This window comes from Tachyglossus aculeatus, chromosome 16 (genome assembly GCF_015852505.1).
Source record: "Tachyglossus aculeatus isolate mTacAcu1 chromosome 16, mTacAcu1.pri, whole genome shotgun sequence".
NCBI lineage: Eukaryota > Metazoa > Chordata > Mammalia > Monotremata > Tachyglossidae > Tachyglossus > Tachyglossus aculeatus.
The window spans coordinates 30,192,630-30,220,235 of record NC_052081.1 but is presented as its reverse complement, the minus strand read 5'-3'; the positions used below and the strand labels follow the sequence as shown (position 1 = coordinate 30,220,235).

Here is a 27,606-nt window from a genome sequence, read left to right as displayed (position 1 = left end):
TTTTGATGGCATTTGTTCAGGCACTGTGCTAAGCACTGGGGTGCATACAAGCTAATCAGGTGGACACAATTCCTGTCCCACATGGGGCTCACAGTCTTAATTTCTATTTTACATATAAGATAACTGAGGCAGAGAGAAGTTGAGTGACTTGCCCAAGGTCACACAGCAGAATAGTGGTAGAACCAGAATTAGAACCCAGAACCTTCTGTCTCCCAGGCCCATGCTCTCTCCACTAGGTCAAGTTGTTTCTTCCTGAAACTTCAATTGACAAACAAGGAGGTAGGTGCATATGAGGGTTAGGATGAGTTGTGAAAGATGAGTTGTTTGATTTTGCTAAATTACTGTATAATGAAGTAAGATCCTAGATGGCTTCTAGCTGGCTTAATATTAAGAATGTTGCACTGAAGTAGAGGAAGAGGTCCTAGGCAGAGGATGGCAGGCAGGTGGTTTCCATTTCCACTGACAACAGAACAAGAGGAAATAGAGTTAAATTGTAGAGTTTCCAGCTAGAGATCTGAAAGATAGTCTATGGAATGTCCTTCTTGGGGGAGGCATCCAGAAGGATGGACACCCACGCCTGGAATGGTTCACTTCAGTCCCCTGGCAGGCAATTATGGTTCCTCGAGATGACTTCCAGATCTAAAGTTCTGCAGTGATTTAGATGATGTCTATATTTATTTAGCCACCCTTAGCACTTTAGTACATAGCAATTTATATACATAAATACATATGGTAGTGGTAATGATCATAATTGGGGTATTTGTTAAGCACTTACTATGTGCCAGGCACTGTACTAGGCACTGGGGTGGATATAAGCAAATTGAGTTGGACACTGCCCCTATCCCACTCAGGCCTCACACTTTTCAGAGCCTGGGTTTGGGAGTCAGAGGTCATGGGTTTTAATCCTGGCTCTGCCACTTGTCAGCTGTGTGAGTTTGGACAAGTCACTTAACTTCTCTGTGCCTCAGTTCACTCATCTATAAAAATGGAGATTAAGACTGTGAACCCCACATGGGACAACCTTAATTAACTTGAATCCCCCCCCCCCAGCTCTTAGAACAGTGCTTGGCACATAGTAAGCACTTAACAAATACCAACATTATTATCCCCATTTTACAGATGAGGTAACTGAGGCATAGAAAAGTGAAATAGCTTGCCCAAGGCCACACAGCAGACAAGTCTTGTAGCTGGGATTAGAACCCATGACATTCTAACTCCCAGGCCCATGCTCTATTTGACACTCCAGCACTTTCTAGGTGCCAAGCACTATACTAAGCACAAGGGTAGATACATAAAATAATCAGGTTAGACATTGTCCCTGTCTTATATGGGGCTCGTGGTCTAAGTAGGAGGGAGAATGGGTATTGAAACTACATTTAAAGATGAAGAAACTGAAGCACAGGCAAGTTAAATGACTTGCCCAGTTTCCCACATTAGGCCAGTGGCACAGTCAGGATTTGAACCCAGGTCCTCTCACTCAGACCCCTGGTCTTTCCACTAGGCCATGCTGCTTATCCCATATACATGTACAGTCAACCGAAATATTTGAAGAAGACATCACTAAAGGTGAAAATTGACCTTGCTTTTGGTCTTACTCCCCCCTACACTGTAAGCTCTTTGATGATGATGGTATTTGTTAAGAGCTTACTATGTGCCAAGCACTGCTCTAAGCGCTGGGGTAGATACAAGGTAATCAGGTTGCCCCACATGGGGCTCATAGTCTTAATTTTCATTTTACAGATGAACTAACTGAGGCACAGAGATGTTAAGTGACTTACCTTAGGTCACACAGCAGAGAAGTGGTGGAACTGGGATTAGTACCCAAGTCCTCTGACTCCCAAGCCTGTGCTCTTTCCTTAAGCCACACTGTTTCTCTGGTAGGGGGAGTGTCTACCAACTCTATTACACTCTCCCAAGCACTCAGTATAGTGCTCTGAATCCAGTAAGTACTCATCAGTTACCACTGGGTGATTGACTGATGTCTGCCTCTCTCTCCTCTTAGCCTGTAAACTTTTTGAAAGCAGGGCCTGTGTCTTTTATTTTCATAGTGCTCTCTCAGCCTCCTAATTCATTGCTATGCACTCAGTAGGAGCTCAGCAAATACTGATGAATAAATGAATGAATGAATGAATGACTTCAGGAGAAAACTGCCTGTGAAAGGTAAAAAGCTCCCCCACCTTTTGATGTCCCTCTTTGACATCACATGACATCATTGTATTTCTCAGAGGCTGTTTTCTAGAATCCAACAATTGGAGGGAAATTGAGGAGTTTCATAATGTAGTGTAAAGAGCTTGGGACTGGGAGTCAGAGGACCTGGGTTCTAATTCTGATTCGCCACTTGTCTGCTGTGTGATCTTGGGCAAGTCACTTAATTTCTCTGTCTCAGTTACGTCATCTGTAAAATGTGGGACAGGGACTGCATCCAGTCTGATTATCTTGTCTCTACTCCAGTACTTAGTGCAGTGCCAGGTGCATAGTAAGTGCTCAACAAATATCATTAAAAAAATTAATTAAAAATTGACATGGAAAGGTCAAACTTCCCTGAACTGGGGCCCCTAGAATTCAAATTGCTTGTCCTACTTCATTCAATCGTATTTATTGAGTGCTTACTGTGTGCAGAGCACTGTACTAAGTGCTTGGGAAGTACAAGTCAGCAACATATAGAGACGGTCCCTACCCAATAACGGGCTCACAGTCTAGCAGGGGAAGACAGACAACAAAACAAAATATGTAGACAGGTGTCAAAATCGTCAGAACAAATAGAATTAAAGCTATATGCACATCATTAACAAAATAAATAGAATAGTAAATATGTACAAGTAAAATAACTAGAGTAATAAATCTGTATAAATATACATACATGTGCTGTGGGGAGGGGAAGGAGGTAGGGTGGAAGGGGATGGGGAGGAAGAGAAGAAAAAGGGGGCTCAGTCTGGGAAGGCCTCCTGGAGGAGGTGAGCTTCAGTAGGGCTTTGAAGGGAGGAAGAGAGCTAGCTTGGTGGATGTGTGGAGGGAGGGCATTCAGGCCAGGGGAAGGATGTGGGCCAGGGATTGATGGCGGGACAGGTGAGAACGAGGTGCAGTGAGGAGGTTAGTGGCAGAGGAGAGGTGGGTGCGGATGGGCTGTAGAAGGACAGAAGGAAGGTGAGGTAGGAGGGGGCGAGGTGATGGAGAGCCTTGAAGCCGAGAGTTAGGAGTTTTTGCTCAGTTCGTAGGTTGACAGGCAGCCACTGGAGATTTTTGAGGAGGGGAGTAACATACCCAGAGCATTTCTTCTTCCAGCAACTTGTGGCAACCCTGGGTGCCAGGTCCATGGAGAACTAAGAGCAAGTCATCATCATCATCATCAATCGTATTTATTGAGCGCTTACTGTGTGCAGAGCACTGTACTAAGCACTTGGGAAGTACAAGTTGGCAACATATAGAGACAGTCCCTACCCAACAGTGGGCTCACAGTATAAAAGGGGGAGACAGAGAACAAAACCAAACATACTGACAAAATAAAATAAATAGAATAGATATGTACAAGTAAAATAAATAAATAAATAAATAGAGTAATAAATATGTACAAACATATATACATATATATATATATATATATACATATATAAAGTCATCTCTTTGCTGTGAGATATATTGGCAATTTTTAATAATGTTATCCTGGGGTCCATCAAGAGGCTAGTTGAAAGTTAATCCAGGCATTTAGCAAGTTATTTGAATGCACTAGCAATAGAAAGGAAGAAACAAATCTGGCACACACAGAACTATCCCTGCAAAACTTTTGGAGTCTGGAAGAATCAGATTCTAAAACCAAAGCTCTTTGAGACCTTCTCCTCTTCCTCCCTCTCCCCCCTCTGCGTCCCCCCTTAATGCCCTTCCCCTCCCCCTTTGTTTAATAACAGTGCCAGTTTATCAGATACACCATGCTTGCCAGCTTTCTGGGCACTCTCTTTTGAATATGACCTGGCAATTGCTTGCTGCACCTTTGAATTCCCCTTGATGTCCTCTGCTAAGAGGAGGAGGCTGAAATATAATGACTCCATGAATATGTGATTCCAGGAAATGCAGGAATGCTTTTGGAAGAAATGAAAAGCAATTCATTTTAACTCCTAAAGTGGCTTGCAGTCAGGCAGGAAAGAACCATAACAGGAGTACATAATTATTTTATTGTGTTTGCTATTAGTAATTATGCAACGAGAGAGCTTGGTGAGACATGAGAGAATTTGACTGGCAGGATGATTAAACACAACAGCAGGCCACCAAGGGAGATTTAGGATCTCCAGTTCTAGAGAGCTGCAAAAAACAAACCACCAGCCCCTGCAAAACAAAAAAACCCCAAAGAACCCACAATAGACAGTTTTCTGATCTGCATCTCAATCAGTGGTATTTATTTGAGCACTTGCTGTTTGCAGAGCAATGTACTAAGCATTTGGGAGCATACAACAAAGTGGGTAGATACTTTCCCTGTCCACATCAAACTTGCATATCTCAAGCATCCTGTGATTTTGTACTGTTCCCTGGTTTCAGACATATAGTTGTTTGACAAGAGATAATTTAGTCTCTGAATAGTCTTTGGATACAGAGGTCTTTTTGTATCTTCCATAGAGATGGGATAATTGAATATGAAACAAGCTTCTTCAGGACTCTGCTTGAAAGATAATCATTGAAATATGAAACATGCCATAGTATTTGTTAAGTGTCTACTCTAGGCGGAGCACCATACTAAGGACTTTGAATGAATGAATGGGAGGGTATCCTACCAAATAAAAGAAACAGTTCCCTGTCCTTGAGGTGCTTACCATCTAAGGGACAAGACTGAATATAAATTGATCTCAGGAGCCAAATTCCACAATATTAGTTCCAAAGATGAAACCTAGATTCATAAAGCTGTAATCAATCCATCTCTCTGTCCAAAGGCAGAACAGCACTGAAAAGCAACCTGTGTCTCTAGCATCTCCAGTGAGTGTTTGGCCTAGTAACGCTTCAGAATTTTTAATAAACCAAAAACCAAAAGAGAAAGATTCTTTAAGACTGATCCATTTCCCAAGCTCATGTTAATTGGTGTTTCTTGGTGGGAAGTTGCCATCAATTTTTACACGTGAATGGGTCTGGTGAGGACCAGAGGGAATATTTAGCTTTGGAAAACAACATCTTTACAAAGTAGCAAATTAAGATGCAAATCTGGAATTTTTTTCCTCCCTCTCCTACATTTTTTCCTTGCTAATTGGCAGAAAATTAATGAACGAAGACTGATTGAGCAGCTGTCCCTATCGAAAGAGGCAGATTTGGACTTCTCTCGTCCTCTTTTTTTTTTTTGAGCACATCAAGAACGGAGGAACATGTGGCAGGTCAAAAATTAAGGGAAGGTAACTGTACAGATTGTACAGAACACAAAGGAGTTTTGGGTGGTTTTTTTTCCTTTTGTTTTAACTTCTTTGCATCCGTTTTCTTCTTTTTTTCCTTAAAAAATAGCTCATTCCTCGGCAGCTCATAATTAGCAAGCTAGGCCTCTGGGACCCAATTAACCAATTCAATTAACAAAAAAAGCATACAAGTCACCCTGACATTTGTCAGCCTTTAGGAGGGATGTCAGTCTGGCAGTTTCTGTGGACACATTAATGATGATTAGCTCATTTATGGCTACACTTTTACCCCAGGTGTCCACCTGGACAGGGTGATTCCAAAAAAGCTCTGCAAAGAAGTGTGGAGGAAGGGAAATGTCAGCAGCATGGCAGTGACCCTCAAAGGGAATGGTGATCTCCCATTTACTATTTAATCAGTATGTCCCCCTCCACCCTTCACACACATGTGCCTGTGCACACACGCATACTGCCCCCCCTCCACACACTCTCTCCCTCCCTCCCCACCTTCTCACCCTTCCTACCTGCCTTCTCACCAACTTTTCAGCCAGTCCACTTATTCAATCGTATTTACGGAGCACTTACTGTGTGCAGAGCACTGTACTAAGCGCCTGGAAAGTACAATTCAGCAATAGAGACAATCTCTGCCCACAGTGGGCTTACAGTCTAGAAGATCTCTACAATCTAGAAGTTCCAGTCCTCAGAAACCTTTAGAGAAATGCTGATCTCAGGAGCCAATGGGATTCTACTATTGCCTCAAGGGATGAAAAGTTGGGTTTCACCCTGTTCCCTGGGGAAGGTTCCTCCTAGTTATTTCCTTATCTCAGCAGGGTTTCTGCTTTGGACTTGGGTTGGTTCTCAGTATAAGGAGTCTCCTTTGTTCTTGGGACTGATTATCTACAGAATGCTATGCAACCCCGACAGATATTTATATTGGCCTTCCTTATCGATGCTTCCCATCTCTATACATTTAACTTCATTTCCCCAGCAGACCTGATTTAATAATAAGTCTCTGATGCCAATGAAAATGAAGCTCCGAGCCCCATGGGCTGGCAGGTAGAGAGGGAGAAGGGGAGCAGAAAGTTATAGAAAGCTCATTTCCAGCCTCAGTGCCCATCAGAAGCTATCCCTGACTAAGCCCTCCTTTCCTCTTCTCCCACTCCCTCTGCATCGCCCTGACTTGTTCCCTTTATTCATCCCCTCTCCCAGCCCCACAGCCCTTATGTACATACCCGTAATTTATTTATTCTTATTAATATCTGTCTCTTTCTCTAGATGGTAAGGTCACTGTGGGCAGGGAATGTGTTATTAAATAGGATTAAATAGGACTGACTGATAACTGCAATGGGCCTCTGAAGGTCAGGTTATGGCCACCCAGAAAGAGCAGAATTTGGCCTCCCATCTGCAGATCCATTCACCAAAAAGGGGGAGTCTGTTGGACAGGAAAAGTTGAGGGTGAGTTATTCTGGAGGCACATTGTGTTTCTGCATCTCTCTCCCTCCACACCCCAGCCTCTGATGGGTCGCATTCTTGGGGCCAGAGATTCTCCTACTTAAACTGCCACATTGGTTTCCTTTCTTGTTTATTCCTGGAGCTTAAATGCTGTGGCAGCCAACGGTTTCTCTTGAACCCCCTGTGCCCTAGTCTCTTCTCCTCACACAAAAAAGAAAGCAATCCAGGATTGCTTTTGGACTCCCAGAGCAAACTTGACCCTGTTTCAAAGGAAGACTCCGAATATTTCCAAATGATGCTTAGCTAATTGCGGGTTGGTATTCATTCATTACCGTGAAACTGACTAAACCACTTGCCTCAAGTATAACCTTGATCCCAGGGAGTAGCCAAACATTTTTTTCCAGTAATCTACTGAGCACAACAGTAAATACAGAGAAGGCAAACTATTCATGTATTAACAATACAGGCGCTCTTTATTGTTGCTTGCATTGTTCAGCTCACAAAGAGCAACGGGTAGGTTAAATCTGTTTTAGCTGGGAAGGCTCTACAGAAATCCTTGCCACCAAGCATTTGATACTGATCACAGTGTCACATCAGGGAACAGAAACTGAAAGGAGAAAGTCATTTTTATTTCTGAACTTTAGAGGCGACAACCTCTCCTCTGCTCCTGCTCCCCAGGTCTCCGTCCTCTTGGTGGGAGCGTGGGTTCTTTTTGTTTTGTTTTTGTATGCCACTCAATGAGAGAGGGTTTCAGAAAAAAAAAAAAGGAGAGAAAGGGGGCAATGCGCAATGCTGCATTCAGGCAACATATGTGAACTCTGGCTTTATTCAATTTTAATAACGTCCTCCCTAGGGAAGTCAGGCCTGTAAGATCCACATTTTGACAAAGGGTGTGGCTGGTTCCTGTCTTTTTTTGCTGCCACTTGATGGTGCCATTTGGAACAAACGATCCAAATGGAACAGCATCCAGTGAATGAAGGGAGCTATTGCCCCAAACTTACCGCCCTGCACCGTACCACAGAAAAAAAGCACTATGAGTGCTGGCCAGCTTGTCTAAACATCTGTATTTTATTCTCCAGGCTTTCTAATGCACCAGGAGAGGGGCTCATCCTAAGTGGTTATGTGGCTTCTAGAGACAATGGAGATTTGAAAGATTCATGGGAAAGCTATGGGGGAGAGAGAATGGGGAGGGTGGTTTGCATTTAGTCGGTGAAAGAGTTGAGTAGCAACATGATCTAGGGGAAATAGCATGGGTTTGAGAGTCAGGGGACCTGGGTTCTCATCAGCTCTGACACTTGCCTGCTGCGTAACCTTAGGCAAGTCATTTAACTTCTCTATGCCTCAGTTTTCTCATCTGTAAAATGGGGATTCAAAACCTGTTCTTCCTCCCCCTGAGACTGTGATTCCCCTGTGGGACAAGGACTGTGGCTAACCTGGTTATCTTATATCTACTTCAGTGCTTAGTACAGTATTGACATATACTAACAAATGCCACAGTTATCATTTATTCAGTGTGAAAAGGCAATTTTTGTTTCTTTACAAGCGTGTCCATTATATTGTTGTGTTGTACTCTCCCAAGCATTTCGTACAGTGCTCTGCACATAGTAAGTGTTCAAGAAGTATGATTGCTTGACTGACTGAAGAGATGGCTCATATGGAAGACACTGCTGTTGAGAAGATACAAGCTTAGAGTTTATAATACACTGGCTGTACCCTGGAGGAACCCGCAGTCCAATTAATGATAGCCACAAGAGTCAAGAATGTCCTTGGGTCTGTACTTGGATTCAATACTTAGCACCCCATCACCCATAATCAGCTGTGCCTGTACCATTTTATTCCTTGTACTTGTGTTAAAAAAAGGAAAAGATGGCTCTCAACTCCTTCCTTTATGAGTATTAAGTGAGTGTCACTCTACTCAGATCACCATTCTAAGTGCATGGGAGAATACAGTAGAAGTAAAGACAGGCCCCTGCCCTCCAGGAGATGAACAATTGAATGGGAAAAACAGAAAGTATGCCAACAGCAGAAGTTTGGAAAATGAAAAAATAAATGGATAAATGAAGTATCTAAATTGATATATACATAAGTGCTAAGGGTGACCATTAGAATGATATGACCAGGTTGGTGGAAATAATTGTGGTATTTATTAAGCATTTAATATGTGCCAGGCACTGTGATAAGCGCTGTGGTGGATACAAGCAAATCAGAAAGTACTGGATACCTCTCAGAGAGGTGGGTTTCCCAAGGGCTTTGAAGATATTGAGGCCTAGAGTCTTTATTTGAAAACAAATGCATGAAATTAAATATTATCCTGAAGTAATTGGAACAAAATTGAATCATTTGTGTCTAAGCCCCAGCAGCCATTAGCAAGTGTAGGCTGAAACACATAGTCCATGTGTTCCATAGCTCTGCCCTGATCCCGGGAAAATCCCCCTAAATCAGATTAGAAATCTTTATATAGGTTCTCCCTTTGGAGATAATCTGAAGCTAGGGTGGTATCCATGTTCTAAATGTATCTAAGAAGTAGCTAACAGCCCCAGCAACAAAATAAAGATGTTCCCCATTTCCTGTTTATCCACAGAGGTCTCATTAGAATGAAATAGTTGATTATCTATGTACCTGTAGCAGTGGAAAGGCCTTAGGGGTCTGGCTCCATAAATCTGGCCCCATTGGAAAGAAACTGGTTGACTTTTGTGTGTAATGAGCCCTGGAAATGAGCCTCAGGTTAATGTGACCCGGGTGGAGTGGGACAAATGTCTCAAGTGATTTTTTTTCATGTTAATAACCCCCTCTCTTCCCGAATATGCCATTTGCCCCAAATGTTGGTCTTACCGGCTAAGCCTGGGAGCATTACAAGGGAAATTTAATCCATATGGTTTTGATTCATTTACACTTAACTCATCGAAACGTGGTTTCTAAGGGTTAGTTGCCATCCGGGAAACATTTTCAAATGTTTCATAAGCCTCTTAACTGATTGGGGTCTTTTTCACTCCCGTAACAGGAAGTGTTCAACATGAACAAGCTTGATGTCCAAGTTGAATTTGAGACCTAAGAGTCGGTGGGTTGAAATCTGGCACCTCCTTTTCTTTTTTGAGCCAGTACATTTGCCAGATGGCTGTGCTGGGCTGGGATGAAGATAGATAGCAGAAAACAGCACCAGGAAGCAACTGTTCTCTGGTCTAACAAAATCACTTTCCACACACAATAAAATCTGATAAACCAGGCTGAGCTTGGGGAGATTCTCTGAATCAAGCAACCAATCAGTAGTGCTTACTGTGAGCAGAGCACTGTACTAAGTGCTTAAGAGAGTACCATACAATAAAGTGGTAGACAATCTCTCCCCACTAGACTGTAAGCTCATTGTGGGCAGGGAACTTACCTACCAACTCAGTTGTCTTGTACTCTGTCCAGTGTTTAGTAAGGCTTTAATCAGCTCCATTTCTGTATCCAGATGTGGAACCCCAACTTCATCTTTAGAAATGGTAATAATAATAATAATTATGATATTTGTTAAGTGCTTACTATGTGCCAAGCACTGTTCTAAGCGCGGGGGTAGATACAAGGTAATCAGGTTGTCCCACATGGGGCTAAGGGTCTTAATCCCCATTTTACAGATGAGGTAACTGAGGCACAGAGAAGGTAAGTGGCTTGCCCAAGGTCACACAGCAGACAAGTGGCGGAGCCGATATTAGAACCCAGGACCTGTGACTTCCAAGCCCAGGTTCTTGCCACTAAGCCACGCCACTTCTCAAAAGCCTAAGCAGGTTTACTATCAGACCAGCTGAGGAGCCCAGGGCCTCACTTCATTTCAGTTTGGGGTGATCTTCAGAAGGACTCAAAGACCCACAGGAAGGCTACATTTCAGCCCACCCTGGGTCACTTCGAGGGGATCTTCATCCTGCTATGGGAAACTTTCTTGTTCAGTTGATTCTCAGCCAGAACGTGACAGACTCCATGCCCTATTTTAGAGCTTTATCAAACCAAGAAAAGAATGCAGAACCCGAAAGCACGAATAACAGAATCTGTGTGATTTGCTGAGGTGACATTTTCTATACTACCCAACACCCTTGTTGTGACAGTTAGTGGGAGGGCAAATGATAAAGCTGACCTCATCCTACCCCACATCTCAAACTCTATCTATCCCTCCCTCAAGTGTGAGTCCCATGTAGGACAAGGATTGTGTCTAATCTAATAATAATAGTATTAATTGTGGTATTTGTTAAGCGCCTACTATGTGTCAGGCACAGTACTAAGTGCTAAAGTGGGTACAAACAAATCGGGTTGGACACAGTCCCTGGGGCTCAGAGTCTCCCTTTCTATTTCACAGATGAGTTAACTGAGGCCCAGAGAAGTGAAGTGAATTGCCCAAAGTCATACAGCAGACAGTTGGTGGGGCAGGGATTAGAACCCATGACCTCCTGACTCCCAGGCCTGTGCTCTATTTTCTATGCCGTGCTGCTTTTCTGATTGTTTTGTATCTACCTCAAAGCTTTCTGAAGTGCTTGGCACATGGCAAGACCTTATCAAGTGCCACAATGATCATTATTGTTAGTTTCCAGGAAGCAAAACAGGCCCTGCATCACTACTCCTGTGCTCAGACAATAACCAAGCTATGCGGATACTCCCAGCAATGAAAATGTCTTCCAGATTTTTAACTCCTGCTAATTTAGGCTCCAGAGACTGGGCATTTAGGTCAGGGAAGAGGTAGTGTAATATTGGATGCTGGTCTCATACTTCATACCAGAAGAAGAGTTAATTGGAGAGCATGAGTCAGTGACACCTAGTTGATTAAAGTGGCCACTGATGGTCCTAAAATCAAGTAATCGATTAACTAATAGTATTTATTGCATACCTACTGTATGAAGAGGATGGAACTATTCATTCTTACGGAATCTGGAGAGAAGGAGGCCCGTGGCATGGCCTGCATTATGGTAGATACAGACAGTAACAAAATGACATCTATGCACTGTTTTTGGAAGTCTGGATAAGATGACCTGAACCTGGATTCATCTTTGGGGACTCCTGATCCCCTCACTTGCCCCAGAGCCATACTTTCACCTCCCAAGTCCCTTGATCACTGACCCTGAGGAACTTGGCAGTGGGAGCTGAGGTTGAGGGACACTGGGAGCTTAAAATTAAAATTCCAGACTTAAAGACATCAGTGCCATTTCTCTATTGGACAAAAAACAGACCCTCTGTAAGCTAGAATATTTGGTATGAAATTGGCAAATGGCCACCCTTCAACACTAAATGTTGAAAAGCAGCCATAAGCAAACTAATCATCTTAACTTTATCTTCCAACAAAACACATTATCAAGTTCATTATCTCACTACCCTACTCCAACTCATCCCTAACCTTGGTTCTACTGAGGTTTTTAGCAATGAAGTGCAGTGGTACAAACCACTTAATATTACTGCGTGTCGCCCCCTCTAGACTATAGTAAACTCATTGCGGGTAGGGAACATGTCTACCAATTGTGTTGCATTGTACTCTCCTAAGTGCTTAGTACAATGTTCTGCACACAGTAAATGCTCAGTGGAAAGAACATGGGCCTAGGAGCCAGGGGACCTGGGTTCTAATCCTACCTCCACCACACGTACCTGATGTGTGACCTTGGGCAAGTTGTTTAACTTCTCTATGCCTCAGTTCCCTCAACTATAAAATGAAGATGCAATACCTGTTTTCCCTCTTACTTAGACTGTGATCCTCATGTGGGACCTGATTATCTTTTATCTATCCCAGCGACAGTACAGTGTTTGGCACATAGTGAGCACTTGACAAATACAGTGTGGTCTAATGGTTAGAGCACAAGCCTGGTAGTCAGAAGGGGGTTTTAAGTCTGGCTTTTCCACTTTGTTGCTGTGTAACCTTGGGCAAGTCACTTAGCTTCTCTGTGCCTCAGTTACCTCATCTGTAAAATGGGGATTAAGGCTTTGAGCTCCATGAGAAGCAGCATGGCTCAGTGGAAAGAGCACGGGCTTAGGAGTCAGAGGTCATGGGTTCAAATCCTGGCTCTGCCACTTGTCAGCTTTGGGCAAGTCACTTCCCTTCTCTGAGCCTCAGTTACCTCATCGGTAAAATGGGGGTTAAAACTGTGAACCCCACGTGGGACAACCTGATCACCTTGTACCCTCCCCAGTGCTTAGAACAGTGCTTTGCACATAGTAAGCACTTAGCAAATGCTATCATTATTAATATTATCATTATTATTATGTGGGACATGGTCTATGTCCAATCTGATTATGTTGTATTTACCCCAGCACTTAGTACAGTTGCCTGTCACATAGCAAATGCTTAACGAATACCATTAAAACAAAAAAAATTATAATACCATTGATTGATTAATTCAACAGAGAGACGTAGCATTTTGGTTACATTCTTTCTTTTATTTGAAATATTCATTTAAGTGTATTTGCTTCCTACTCCGATTACATTGTGGGCCAGAAATATGTCTGTTTGTGATTGTATTGTACTCTCCCAAGTGCTTAATACCGTGCTTTGCACACAGTAAGTGCTCAATAATTCATTCAGTTGTATTTATAGAGCACTTACTGTGTGTAGAGCACTGTACTAAGTTCTTGGGAAGTACAAATTGGCAACATATAGAGATGGTCCCAATAATAATGATGGTGGTACTTGTTAAGTGCTATGTGTCAGGCACTGTACTAAGCACTGGTAAATACTATTGAATGAACGAATGAATGAATGAAGGCTAAAGCATCCCGGCTATGGACCCGTATTCCTTTTAAACACAAGGGCGGCTGTGTCCCTGGCAGCTGTGTGATCGGCTCTGCCTCTTGTCAGCTGTGTGACCTTGGGCAAGTTATTTAGCTTCTCTGTGCCTCAGTTACCTCATCTGTAAAGTGGGGGTGAAGACTGTGAGACCCATGTGGGACAACCTGATTACCTTGCATCTCCCCAGCGCTTAGAACAGTGCTTGGCACATAGTAAGCGTCTAACAAATACCAACATTATCATAGATCGTGGCCAGGGCAATACAAAGCTGCAGGCCTTAGCACAACTGAAATGTTCAGGGATGCTGCCATCTCGTGGAAGATTCCTGTTAGAGCATGAAGAGCCACTGGGCACAATGGACTTTACTTTCCGAGATAAGGGCAAAAATGCAGGCTTTCCCCCAAACATTATTTTCCTTCTTTCCCCTTCCCCCCTCCCTCCAGCTCCTGTAACTATGCCACAGTGAACTCTTGTTTCTCTAGATCTGGAGGGAAAGTGCGTTCGGGGAGTTTGCTTTTGGCTTTCCCGGAACAACTTTGCCCGACAGTGTCCCCGGGTCTGAGACGTCCAAATTGCAGCGCAGGGCACTCTACAGGTTGATGGAGCAAAGAACAAAAGCCTCTTCGAGGTGAAGAACAGAGTGCAGTACATGCCTAGTGTGACTAAAACACCTCTGTGTGTTACAAAACTGTTTTTAGACTCTTAACACTGCTGGTTCAGGAAACATCTGGTTACCACTGAAGCTAGTATTTACACTTGGATTCTGAAAGCTGGTCAGAGTCCTGGGACATGTCTGATAGTAGCACCCCGCATGGGCTATTACATACTCTCTGAAATATTCAACGACACCTGAAAGGGCTGATTATTGAACAGGGGACTGACAAACCACCCCTGCCCACAAAGTTGTTTGGGTAGAAAACCCACAAGAGTCCATCTTCATTTCAAGTTGTTTGGGCTTGAAGACAACTACTTCTGCTTTCTCACGCTGCTGGAGCTTATTTGGTTGATGCTTCTTGGACTTGCTTTCCATTTTTTGTTTTTAATAAAGCACATAAGTGATATTTCTCCACTAGACTAATTTGGAGGTGGGTTCTCTCAGGCTCTAAATTCCTGTCTTTTGGAAACACACAGGTGGGAGCTGCATGGAGCTGGAAGCAACCTGGCTTGATCTTCTAGTCCATCCTCTAAATCCAAACAGCAATCAGTTCAACTCACTCCTGATAAAAAAATATGCCTGTCTTATTCTTGGCGAGCTCCAAGAAAATGAATTCCACCAGTCTCCAGATAACTCAGTTCCACGTTTCACAACCCTCGCTATCAATGAGTCATGGTCTGTCCAGGGAACAAATGCCTCCTAGACATTTATGGAGTCACTTCCAGCCCCTCAGACCATGCAGCTCTGCATGCATGCCTCATTCATCACCAGTTTGGGATTTGCATTTTCCCAAACTGAAACCTATCCTTAAGTATGATTTTGCACTTTCTTATTCTTCTTTCCTGAGCTCCCTTCAGCTCCTTTCCCCCAGTAAGGACTCAGTTTCTGTATTTCTATTCCTGAACCTTTGAGCAAAAAGGAGTGGGTACACCTCAGGCTACATCTGTTTTAGAACGGTTTACACAACTCCCAACCAACCCCACCATTTGATGTATAAATCTACCTAGAGGACTAATTTTTGCTTTAGGCTACTTATGGAATTACACGGTAGTTTATATAAACACATACACACACACACACAACATCTTCTTGTTGGAGATGGGATTTGCTAAGGGCAGATGGGCGGGAGGGAAACAGACGCCAACACCAGAATGGAAGAATTTCTCTGGCCTTCCACAAATCTTCCACTCTAGTACACCCCACCCATTTGCCAGGGACAGAATGTGGTCAAGTGGTTGAGACAGTTGCCAAACTGAAACACCTGCTATTCATCCTTTAATCAGACAAGGCATAGATGATGCCAGTATAAATTCTTCCCTCATTTAGCCTCTTGTGACCTTGGAAAAGTGTGTCAATCAGCCTCTAAGCCTCATACTTTTGAAATTCAAATTTCGGGAAGTTCTGCCTCATCTGCTTTCCTTAGGAGGTCACTAAACAGCCATCAATCAATCAGTCAATCAGTGGTATATTGACGGCTTACTGTATGCAAGCACTGTACTAAGCACTTAGGAGAGTGCAGTATAGCAGAGTCAGTGGACATGTTCCCTGCCTAGAGGGGCAGTCTAGAGGGGCAAGCTTACAGTCCAGAGAGGACATTTACAGTCTAAAGGGGAATGCCTCCAGGATAGAGGAACTATACAGAGCATTTTGCCCTATAGTGGCAAAACTTATCTCTCTCCCACATTAGAGGGAGAGACCGTGTATTTTACCTTTACTATGTGCCCCAATCACATAGCACATTGCTCTCCACACAGTGTAGATATTCCATAAATCTTATTAAAATTGTTTTTACTCTCTCTCATCCTAGCAGTTAGATGAATGTGTTCTACTTTTCCAAATGGGCAACCCTGCTTCATTAATAGCATCATTTATTGTAAGGGAGAGAGAGATGTTTTAAAAATACAGTGCATGATTAGCACAATCCTTTGCACACAGTTGACAGTCAATAAATACCATTGATTGCTTGGTTGGTGAGAGGAAATTGACCTTGTCATTTTATGGCATTGAGCACTTCTATTCAGGAGTGTTGGTTTATGGGGAGTTGAAGAAAGGTGCTGGGTGGCAAGTGGGGTAAATCACCGGTCTGAGAGTCAAGAATTTCTGATTCAAATCTGCAATATAATTTGGGGCCAAAATGGGAGATGCTCCCAGGTCCTTGGGTGATTGGGAGGATCAGTTGCAAGTGAACAAAGTGAGCTAGATCTCACTTTGCACTCTAAAGCCCAAACCCTGACAGAAGTTTGGCATCCTTCCTGCATTTAGGCACCCACAAGGGTCTCTTTCAATAATATTAATAATAATGATGGTATTTGTTGAGCGCTTACTATGTGCCGAGTACTGTTCTAAGTGCTGGGGTAGATACAAGGTAATTAGGTTGTCCCACATGGGGCTCACAGCCTTAGAGAGTTGCAGGAAACAATTTTGTTGGAGGGGAAGGTGGGGGAAGAGTTAAATGATAAAGGGCAGTAATGCATTTATGGAGTTTGTTGGACACATCTTGCTATAGTTTAAAAAGAAAGAAAATGTTCAATCCCATCCTGATCATGTACCTTGTCTGACTGATTTTCCCAACAAGGGACCCAAGAACCAAATTGAAAACTACAACTGCTATATTTGTCCATCTAGACATGAGTAATAATAATAATAATGATGGCATTTGTTAAACGCTTTCTTTGTGCAAAGCACTGTTCTAAGCGCTGGGGAAGATGCAACATGATCAGGTTGTCCCACGTGGGGCTCACAGTCTTCATCCCCATTTTACAGATGAGGTAGCTGAGGCTCAGAGAAGTGAAGTGACTTGCCCAAGGTCACACAGCTGACAAGTGACAGAGCCAAGAGTAGAATCCGTGACCTCTGACTCCCACAATGGGAGTAGGTACCATGATGCTATTCTGACTTTATGGAAAGATATTCTCATGTTTGGCAAATTCCCCAAGATTGATCATTTTAGAGGCGGCTTTACAAAGTGATTGTTCGCTTTCTCAAGTCTACTAAGACTCGATTTTAGCATTCTTAGAGGAGAAGCAGTGGGGCGTGGGAAAGAGCCAGGGTGGATCAAGGTCCTGCCTGGGATTCTCCCGTAAGCAGGAAAAAAAGCTGCCAGGAAAGCTCTCTTAGGCTCCAGGTGGGACTGGGGCCCAGTGATATCATTTCTCCCTCCCCCACCTCCCAGAGACCACCATTTAACCCCAGTTTTCCTGGAGTTGAAAGCCTAGGTCCTGGACAAGTGTGACAGCTCAGAATCATGCTCTGGTCACCCAACCCTAACGTAAGGCTCCAATCTTTGGGCAGGGTCTAAGGATCTTTTCTGCCTCTCCTCCCACACATTTGCAGTTTATGCCAGACTTCAAAAGATTTTGTCACTCTGTCAGGCTTGTAAGGGGCAAAAAGTACCTCTCTCCCTTTCCATCCCAAACTCTAGACTGTCCCCTTCTCCTTCCCCACACCACCTCCTGCAGTTTCTGATATCACTTTTCTCAGTAGCTAACAAAGAGAACAAAATCAGTAGTCAGGAAACTTAGGAAATTCAGTGCCTCCCTCGATGAGAACCCCGAGGGAACCAATCAGGGTGGGAAGGGCGGAGAGCAAACCAATGGTTTATTGGAGGAAACCAATCAACGAAGTTTCTGGGAAGCCTTTCATTTGTTGAAGAAGTCTAGCAAGCCACAAGCCAACTGTTTACCTGCCTGAAAGAGATAAGGGTTCTCCAAAAGTGCCTATCTAATCCTTGGCAATGTGAGAATTGGAGGTTGATATTTAAGTAGGATTGGGTAAACATGGATTGAAGGACCTTTGCCACAATATGACAATATGACATTTTATCCCCAAACACAGAGTGATTTTCTGGAGATTTTATAGTTTCCCTCAGTGTATTTATGGAGCAGATCTGCTGTTAAATAATGAGGAAAAAAAAAAAATCAATCATCCCAAACACTGTACTTCCAGGATAGTGAAGGTATTTGGGTATTAAAAACAAAAACAAAAACCTTCATTTTTGATGGACCACTCAATGGCTTCTGAAGTAGGCATTTCCTAGCATATACCTCACTTCTCTTCAATTCTACACCTTTCCCATTTTTGGCTCTTTTACTCATTTCTTTGTGTTTCCTTTTCCTTCTTCTACTCTCTTCTATTAGGAAGGCAGCTAGTGCTTATGGAATGGGCAAAAAAGGAATCAGGAAATGGATGATGATGATGATGATGGTGTCATAAATAACAGTCTAGTCTCGGTCCAGTCACGAGGACATCAGGACCGAAAATCTGTGCAGAGGAATTGATCATAGTGCTGGTTTATGCTATAACCATTCGCACCCTTTCATAACTGCCAGACATATTTCCTCTAGGACACAAACTGCAACTAGCAAGTTAGGCAGGCGGAGTGCATTACATCATAATGTGTATTCAAGAATTTTACATAACAAACCCATTCAGGGTAAAAGTCCTAAAACATAGTGCCAGTGCTGTGCAGTAACAGTGTATACTAGCAGGCTATTACCAAAGTAGCCACTGCTGTAGCCTTCTATGGTCTTTGCTGCCCATGTTAGCCAGCTATTTTCAGGATTTCTGCTGAGTTTGTCTCCAGCACAAGATGCCCTAAGGGGTTCTTCAGTCCTAAACCTTTACTGCTGAAGGTGAAACCCCTCCCCACCCCCCGCCACACACTTCTATTTCATCCCCCCAACTGTGGTGAGGGGTGTTTGGATTTTGGGAGGTCACAATGGAGAAAATACCTGCTCTCCCTTAGTTTGTGAGCCCTGAATGGGACAGGGACTGTGTTTGATCTGATTATCTTCTATTTACCATAGTATCAGACACATTTGATAAATAACTCTTTCCACTCCTTCCTTCTCATTCCCCTCAACACTTTCCCATTAAGCAACTTGATATTGACTGTACCCTCAGACCCCAGCATATATGCACACATCCTTATGCCCTGCCATTTTCCTTATCTGTAATTTATTTCAATATCTGTCTCCCTCTCTGGACTGTAAGCTCCTTGTGGGCAGGTATCGTGTCTACCATCTCTATTGTATTACATTCTCTCAAGAGCTTAGTAGTGCTCTGTACATAGTAAGAGTTCACTAAAAACATTGATTACTTTCCATTTTTTCATTTACTCCCTTCCGAAATACATAGATAATGTATTATTAATTATTATATTATGATATAATATATTATAAATATAATTATCTTTTCACTTCGATTACACTGTAGTGGCATTTGTGTCTTTATGGAGTTAGCATTTGGTTCTTATTAGGAAAGTAATAGAAGGTCAGAACAACTTTGCTCACTTAACTTCTCTGTGCCTCAGTTACCTCATCTGTAAAATGGGGATTAAGACTGTGAGCCCCACATGGGACAACCTGATTACCTTGACTCTACCCTGACACTTAGAATATAGTAAGTGCTTAACAAATACCATCATTATTATTATTATTAACAAAGCACCTGCAGCTTTGATCTAAGTTTTCCCACCCATTTGAACAGCTGGGCCTTACAATCCCATTGGAAAATGTAGATCATCATTCATTCCAAACAGTATCTTCTCAAGCCTTACAGGGTTAGCAGAGTTACAGCACTAAAGAATAGTGGGCCTGGGAAGAAGAGAAGAGGTATTCAAGGAAATTGAGAAAAGGGAAACTTACCGGGGTGGTGGTGGTGGTGGCCGGCGGCGGTGGGGTGTGTGTGTGTGTGTGTGTGTGTGTGTGTGTGTGTGTGTGTGTGTGTGTGTGTGTGTGTGTGTGTGTGTGTGTGTGTGTGTGTGTGTGTGTGTGTGTGTGTGTGTGTCTCCTGGGAGGAGGAGAGGGTGCAGTGAGAAAGAGAGAGAGAAAGTGAATAGAAATGGGACTCTCAAAGACTCTCTACAGGTTGGTTCCCAGAGTAGAAATCTACCACATTAGCTGGGAAGACCACCCACAGTCTGGCACAGGGGTCACTTACAGCCCAGCTCAGCTGTGCAAGCTCTCAAGCCCTCTGGCTATGCAAGAAAGAAAAATGAGGGGAAAAAGCACTTGCTGGCTAATGAATGTGGAATTCAAGGGAAACGGGCCTGGAGGCAGAGGAAGGCGTCCAAGGGAATTTGGGCTAAAATCAGCAGGAGGAAGAGTGCAAATAGACACTGTTCTCTAGCCAGACCTCCGGCTCATTAACAAGCATCATTAAGATGATGATGCTATTTGTTACATGCTGGATAATTAATACTAATTCATTAAGTTTAATTAACCTGGATTATTCAGGTAATCAGATTAAACCCAATCCCTGTTTTACATGGCGTTCAGTCTAAGATTGTAGAGAATGACTACTTTTCCATTTTTCAAATTGGTTTAGTTAAAAATTCCATTGCTCTCCAAAAGCACCAACTTTATTCAAAAGAGAGTCCAAATAAAATTCATAGGGGATGACAGGGTATCCTCCTGACTTTTGGCAGTGCCTTTCAAGAACCAGATGTGTTTTACCTGGGGAGGCAGAGTGCAAGGTGCAAAGTCCTGGGAGTCAAGAGACCTGGGTTCTAGCATCAGCTCTGTCCCTGGCCTCCTTGTGGGACCCTGAGCAAGTCAGACCTCAGTTTCCTCCTCTGTAAAATGGAGATGAGATTGTGAGTCCTCCTGTCTGATCTGTATCTGCCTCAGGGCCAAGTATATAGTAAGCACTTAATAAATGCCACAATTAATTATGGGGAAGAAGGGAGCGCTTAGAACAGTGCTTTGCACATAGTAAGTGCTTAACAAATACCATAAAAAAAGGGAGAGGCTGATTCCAACTACTGGGACTCAGTAAATAGGAAAAAGTTCTGGAATCAATATCCCCCAGGCCTAAGGAAAGGGATTTGGAGGCATGGAAGCCTAGTGAAGTAATAACTGTGATTTTTGCTGAGGTCTACTATGTGTCAAGTGCAAAAAGTAGATACAATACTATCGGATCAAACACAGTCCCTGCCCATGTTCTACAATGTCAGGTGCACAGATGGAGAGATGTTAACAAACTCTTAACCTCCCCCCTTCCCCCACACCCCTCCACCACCCTCAAGAGGTCCAGACAGAACTTGGGGACAGTACTGTACTCCAGGTCTACTGTAACTCACAACCTTCCAAAACCCAGAGGAACATGGGAATCCTATTCAGAGGAAAGCCCTGCTTCCTCTTTGAAATTTCACAATTAGTCCATTGATCCCAGGGCTTATCAAGTTTCTCTTTGATTAAACTCTTCTCCCATCTTTGAGCCCAAAACATTTCCAGGAGTTCCAATTCGCTTACAAAGTTGAAGATGAAGCTAACAGCCAGCTTCTCAGATTGCTCCCTTCAGCTCATAGCAAGATTTCATGAGAAGTAATTGTCTATAGCTCTCCCCACTAAATATTTTTTTGAACACATGCTACTCCTTTCAATGGGAGAAAGACTGAATACCCTGCCACCCCCTCAAAAATTCCCTTCCTGCCCATGACTAGCTTCGGATTGCACATCCAGACCCCCAGGAATAATGGCACGGAGCCATTTCAATTGAAGAAGTATGGGGTGCCAAACAATCCACCTGGAAATGCTAATATCCTTTCATTGTGTCTCACCTAGTAGGGGTCAATATGGGTGGCATTCAGATGTTATCAATCATCCAATTTAGATATAGGCAAACAGGGGCAAAGGGCAGACAGCACTATCCTCCCAATATACAACATGGAAGGAAAAAAGAAATGTGCCTTCCATATACCTTGGCATTTCTACCAAGAGTCTGGCATTGACATATTCCAGAAGGCTAACTGGTTCTAGGCTCAGATTACCCAGTCTGTGACTGATACATTCATTCATTCATTCAATAGTATTTATCGACTGCTTACTGTGTGCACAGCACTGTACTAAGCACTTGGGAAGTACAATCTGGCAACATATAGAGATGGTCCCTATCCAACAACGGGCTCACAGTCTAGAAGGGGGAGGTAGACAACAAAACAAAACAAGTAGACAGGTGTCAATACCATCAGAATAAATAGAAATATAGCCATATGTACATCATTAATACAATAAATAGAGTAATAAATATGTACAAATATGCACAAGTGCTGTGGGGAGGGGAAAGGGGTAGGACAGAGGGAAGGAGGGGAGCAATGGGGAGGGGAGGAGCAGGAGGAGAGAAAAAGGGAGCCGCAGTCTTGTTCTTCGGAGCTGCTGTGTGACTTTAGGTGAGTCACTTAGCTCTCTGTGATTTGGTTTTCCCATGTGTAAAATGAGAATATTACTCTCTAATTACTGTTTTCCATAGGATGTCAGGAAGAGAAATGAATGCACATATGACATTTTGAATTATTTGTAAAACAGAACAAAGGTAATTTATGAGCTCATTACCATTATAGCAAATAGAGTGCTGGTATATACTGTATAGCCTTATTAATCTAGACAATCTGAGGAAAATTCAGTGCATTTGTGAAACGTTATTTGCAAAGATGCTTTATTTCAATACTGTAGGTACACCTTCCTGTTTATTCATGAGTGTGCTAGGCTTGAACAAGTTACTGGCCTGTTGTTTTTTCTGACTGTCTCTTTAAAGCTGCCTTCTGCAGTTGGGGATATAGGAAAATGTCTCCCCGTATCTATTGCTTGCAGTTGAAATGAGACTTTGTAGCCGTAGTTTAGCACAAACACTTCTTTCTTCAGACTGAGGTCTGTTTCCCACAGGCTGCAGTATAGAAGGGAAAATGAGGAATCAAGAAGTCAAATTATCATGATTTTTGAGTCATTGAAGTCTGAACTAATGAAGTTTTACTGAATTCTCAAATGGTTCTGTTCTTTGTCAATTTGGCAATACAGTTTTTGGTTGTGTTTTTTATTTTATGTCCTCTGTGACTAAAGCACAGCCCATGTTCCTGTCATATTGACAAAGGAAAAGGACAAGGTCCAGTTTCCTTTGCTATATCAGATTTCCCCAAATCTGAACGTGGAACCTGAAAGTGCAAGCCACTATATTCTGTTATTGATCTCCCAAATCACCTTAACTTCATTTCACGTTGCATTGTTTATCTGGTTTATTATTTTTTTTCAGGTGTATTTGCACCTCCATCTTCAGCATATTTCCAAGAATCTTCCTGGTCTTCTCAAGTGCTGAAGGGAGAAATGGGAGACCTCTGAGATGATGGCAGTCTGCAGTAAAGACACTGATCAATCATCAGCCTCAAATAGCTATCATGCTCCCAAGGTCAGTGTTGTGTCTACTAAACTCTGTTGTTATCACATCTCTTCTAAGAGGACTGCATTTGTCCCATTGCACTTATGTACATTCCGTAATTTATTTTAATGTCTGCCTCTCCCTCTTGAACTGTAAGGGTAAGGTTCATGAGGGTAATGAACATGTCTACCAAATCTAGCAAAGAGCTCTGCATACAGTGAGCACTCAATAAATACAACTGATTGATTGAAGGTTCAGAGATGATAGACGCTCTGATTTCAGAAATCAGAGCCTTCCTCAGGTTGCTTCACCAGCTTCAACATTGTTCAGGGTGCAGGGTACAATTTTCTGTGAAGGAAGGAATTCACTCTCTGTGACATTTTGTTCTCACAGTTGGCCAGACTTTTTTTTAGCTGGGACATGGTTCCTCCTTTCCTCTGGCCAGGAGCAACAAAGATGGTCACATCACCTTACACCAGTACCACATCATTCTTTTTATGCTATTTGTTAAGCGCTTACTATGTTTCAAACCTGGTCCATGTGCTAGAGTAGATACAATTAGTTAATTAGGTTGCACACAGTCTCTGTCCTGCAGGAGGCTCATTGTCCTAGTAGGAGGGAAAACAGGAGAAGTTAAGTGACTTCCTAAGGCCACACAGCAAGCAATTGGCAGAGCTGGAATTAGAACCCTGGTCCTATGACTCCCAAGCTTGTGCTCTTTGCATTAGGCCATGTTGCTCTTCACTTCATTCATTCATTCATTCATTCAATCATATTTATTGAGCACTTACTGTGTGCAGAGCACTGTACTAAGCACTTGGGAAGTACAAGCTGGCAACATACAGAGAAGGTCCCTACCCAACAACGGGCTCAGAGTCTAGAAGGGGGAGACAGACAACAAAACAAAACATGTGGACCGGTGTCAAGTCATCAGAATAAATAGAGGTAAAGCTAGATGCACAACATTAACAAAATAAATAGAATAGTAAATGTGTACAAGTAAAATAAGTAGAGTAATAAATCTGTACAAACATATATACAGGTGCTGTGGGGAGGGGAAGGAGGTAGGGCGGGGGGATGGGAAGGAGGAGAGGGAAAAGGGGACTCAGTCTGGGAAGGCCTCCTGGAGGAGGTGAGCTCTCAGTAGGGCTTTGAAGGGAGGAAGAGAGCTAGCTTGGTGGATGTGCAGAGGGAGGGCATTCCAGGCCAGGGGGAGGATGAGGGCTGGGGGTTGACGGTGGGACAGGCGAGAACGAGGCACAGTGAGGAGGTTAGTGGCAGAGGAGTGGAGGGTGCAGGTTGGGCTGTAGAAGGAGAGAAGGGAGGTGAGGAAGGAGGGGGCGAGGTGATGGAGGGCCTTGAAGCCGAGAGTGAGGAATTTTTGCTTGATGTGCAGGTTGACTGGTAGCCACTGGAGATTTTTGAGAAGGGGAGTAACATGCCCAGACCATTTCTGCACAAAGATGATATGGGCAGCAGAATGAAGCATAGACTGAAGTGGGGAGAGACTTCTGTGAGATACCTCACAGTTTGCTCAGAATGACAACTTCAGTCAATCAGAAGGATCCAAATGGGGGGATCTAGAGGTTACCATTACTGATCTTTGAGCCATCTTGACTCCATTCTCCTTTGTAATTTTCCTTTATTTTTTCTTAAATGTATTTGCTCCTCCAGTCACCAGAATATCTCAATCGCATCACGTCAGCAGATCCTTCCCCAGTCTGTTATTTTAGACTAGGTAAGCGTGGTTTGACTATTCCATTAAAAAATGAAACCCATCTGCCCCAAACTGGAAACAGGCTCGGCTCTACAAGAAACAATAAATATTGATGACTTGAGGCCCTCCTGGCTTTCATGATGTTTGATGACAACTGGTATCACTTACAGAACTTACATCATAAAAGAAACCCGGCAGTGATGTGGCATGTCATCGGACATCATTAAATGTCAAAAGAAATGTGTCTACCCTTTGTTTTTAAAACCCAAGTTTGGTTCAAACATCTACATGACATCTGAACATTGAGGGGAGGGAGGGGAGAGAGAAGAGACGATATTGCACAGCCCTTATGAAAAAGGTTGTTAGGAGAGTGTGTTTTGTGTTGGCAAGTTGCTTCAGTCAATCTGTTTGCTAAGGAGCTAATTTGGGACAGTTAACCTGTTCTGGGAGGCTCGCTCGTTCCTCTCCCTCCTTCCCTTTCTCTCCCTCCACTTTTATTTTCACTCACTGAAGACCTCTGAAGGAATTACTGTTCGATTGAGAAGTCTAAACACATCAAGGGCCCCACCTGACAGAAGAAGTGCTGCGGATGGCATGTGTTAGGAATAGATTGCTGCCTATTTCTACTCATGAAGGACAGGTTGAATTATAGGTGAACGCATTTTGTCTCCCTCCTTTATTTTATATATTTTTTGAACTGTGCTACAAAATTAGGACTGTCTGGCGATGTTCCATGACACTGAGGTGGAAAGGAAATAAACTGAGGTTTTGGACATAAACCCAGGGTTTCTATTTATATTTTGATAAGTTAAATGTAAATAGCATTATTAGTGGTTCCTGCCAACATTTTTATTCATTTCTATTCTGGGTTCGTGCAAGCCTATAGCTATTAGAAGAGTGGAAACTGGTTATTAGTGAGGTTAATTGCATTTGAACATTGATTGAGCCAGATTCTCCCAAAATATGAGCTTCTCCAGAGAAATACCTTCGGCGTGTTGGGAAGTGGCATTAATCCTATCAGGTCACCAAAGTGTAATGAAACAGTGAAGCAGTGATTTTTTTCGCCCTGTGGTCCCTGGCTGGGAAAAGATTGATGTTGCTTGAAATATATCAGCTTCTCAGTACAACCTTACCCTCTGGAAGGGAGACTATAGCTCAGTCTAGCCAGAGTTCCTGTAAATGAGACAGAAAACCTGTGGAGAGGATGGGTGGCTGACATTGGTGATCCCCATTTTGTTTCAGATGAGTCTATAGAGGCTTTCATTTTGGTCCTGGGAATCTTTATTAGGAAGGGATTCATTCATTCGTATTTACTGAGTGCTTACTATATGCAGAGCACTGTACTAAGCATTTGGGAAGTACAAGTTGGAGGATGGGTGACTGACATTGGTGATCCCCATTTTGTTTCAGAGGAATCCATAGAGGCTTTCATTTTGGCCCTGGGAATCTTTATTAGGAAGGGATTCATTCATTCATATTTATTGAGTGCTTACTATATGCAGAGCACTGTACTAAGCGCTTGGGAAGTGCAAGTTGACAACATATAGAGACGGTCCCTACCCAACAAGGGGCTCACAGTTTAGAAGGGATTCATTCCTTCATTCAATCATATTTATTGATCACTTACTTTGTGCAGAGCACTGTACTAAGTGCTTGGGAAGTGCAAGTTGGCAACATAAGGGATGACTTGGTCCAGAAAAATAGGTAGTCTCTGAGGGACCATAGCTAAACGAATGGAGGTTGTCAGGGGATAGGAGCCTCACTAAATGTTATTGCAAGATAGGAACATAGTGGAAAGATAGGTTCAGAGCTGGTTAACAATAATAATAATAATAATGATAATTGTGGTATTTGTTAAGCGCATACTATGTGCCAAGCACTGTTCAAAGTGTTGGGTTAGGTACAAGGTTATCAGGTTGGACATAGTCTCTGTCCCACATAGAGCTCACAGTCTGAACACCCATTTTACAGATGAGGTAACTGAAGCACAGAGAAGTGAAGTGACTTGTCCAAGGTCACACAGCAGACATGTGGCAGAGCTGGGATTAGAACCCACATCCTCTGCCTCCCAGACCAGTGCTCTTTCCTCTAGTCCATGCTGCTTCCCTGGTCGAATAGATACTATTCTGACTCCCTTGAAGAGTGGCCTGGGCGAAAGAGTAGGGGCCTGGGAGTCAGAGAGACCTAACCTGGGTTCTAATTCCACTCCTGCTAATGACCTTAAACTAATCACTTAACCTCTCTGTATGTCAGTTTCATCTTTTAAACGGGGACAATAATACTTGTGTCTTTTCATATTTCATTAATAAGTGGGGAGCATGAAATAAGACCACCGCTGTGAAACAATCACAATATCCCGAAGTCACCCAGTCGTCAGTTTTCTAAACACGTTCATTCTCTAGCACAATGCTGACTCTTCATGTCCAACACCTCTGGATATCCCTCCAGCCCAATTCTGAGGTTTTTTGTTTTTTGTTTTTTAATAATGGTATTTGTTAAGTACTTTCAATGTACCGGGCACTATACTCAGTGCTGA

General features: G+C 43.0%; 1 protein-coding gene across 1 annotated transcript in view; it reads left to right on the top strand.

Annotated features, from left to right (window-relative positions):
* The window catches only part of HABP2 (hyaluronan binding protein 2), a 169,126-nt gene that overhangs the window by 48,910 nt on the left and 92,610 nt on the right, over window positions 1-27,606 (top strand). The window contains exon 4 of the mRNA XM_038758138.1: window positions 23,231-23,383. The gene's annotated coding sequence lies outside the window, so the exon portion shown is untranslated. The remainder of the gene's footprint in view (window positions 1-23,230; window positions 23,384-27,606) is intronic.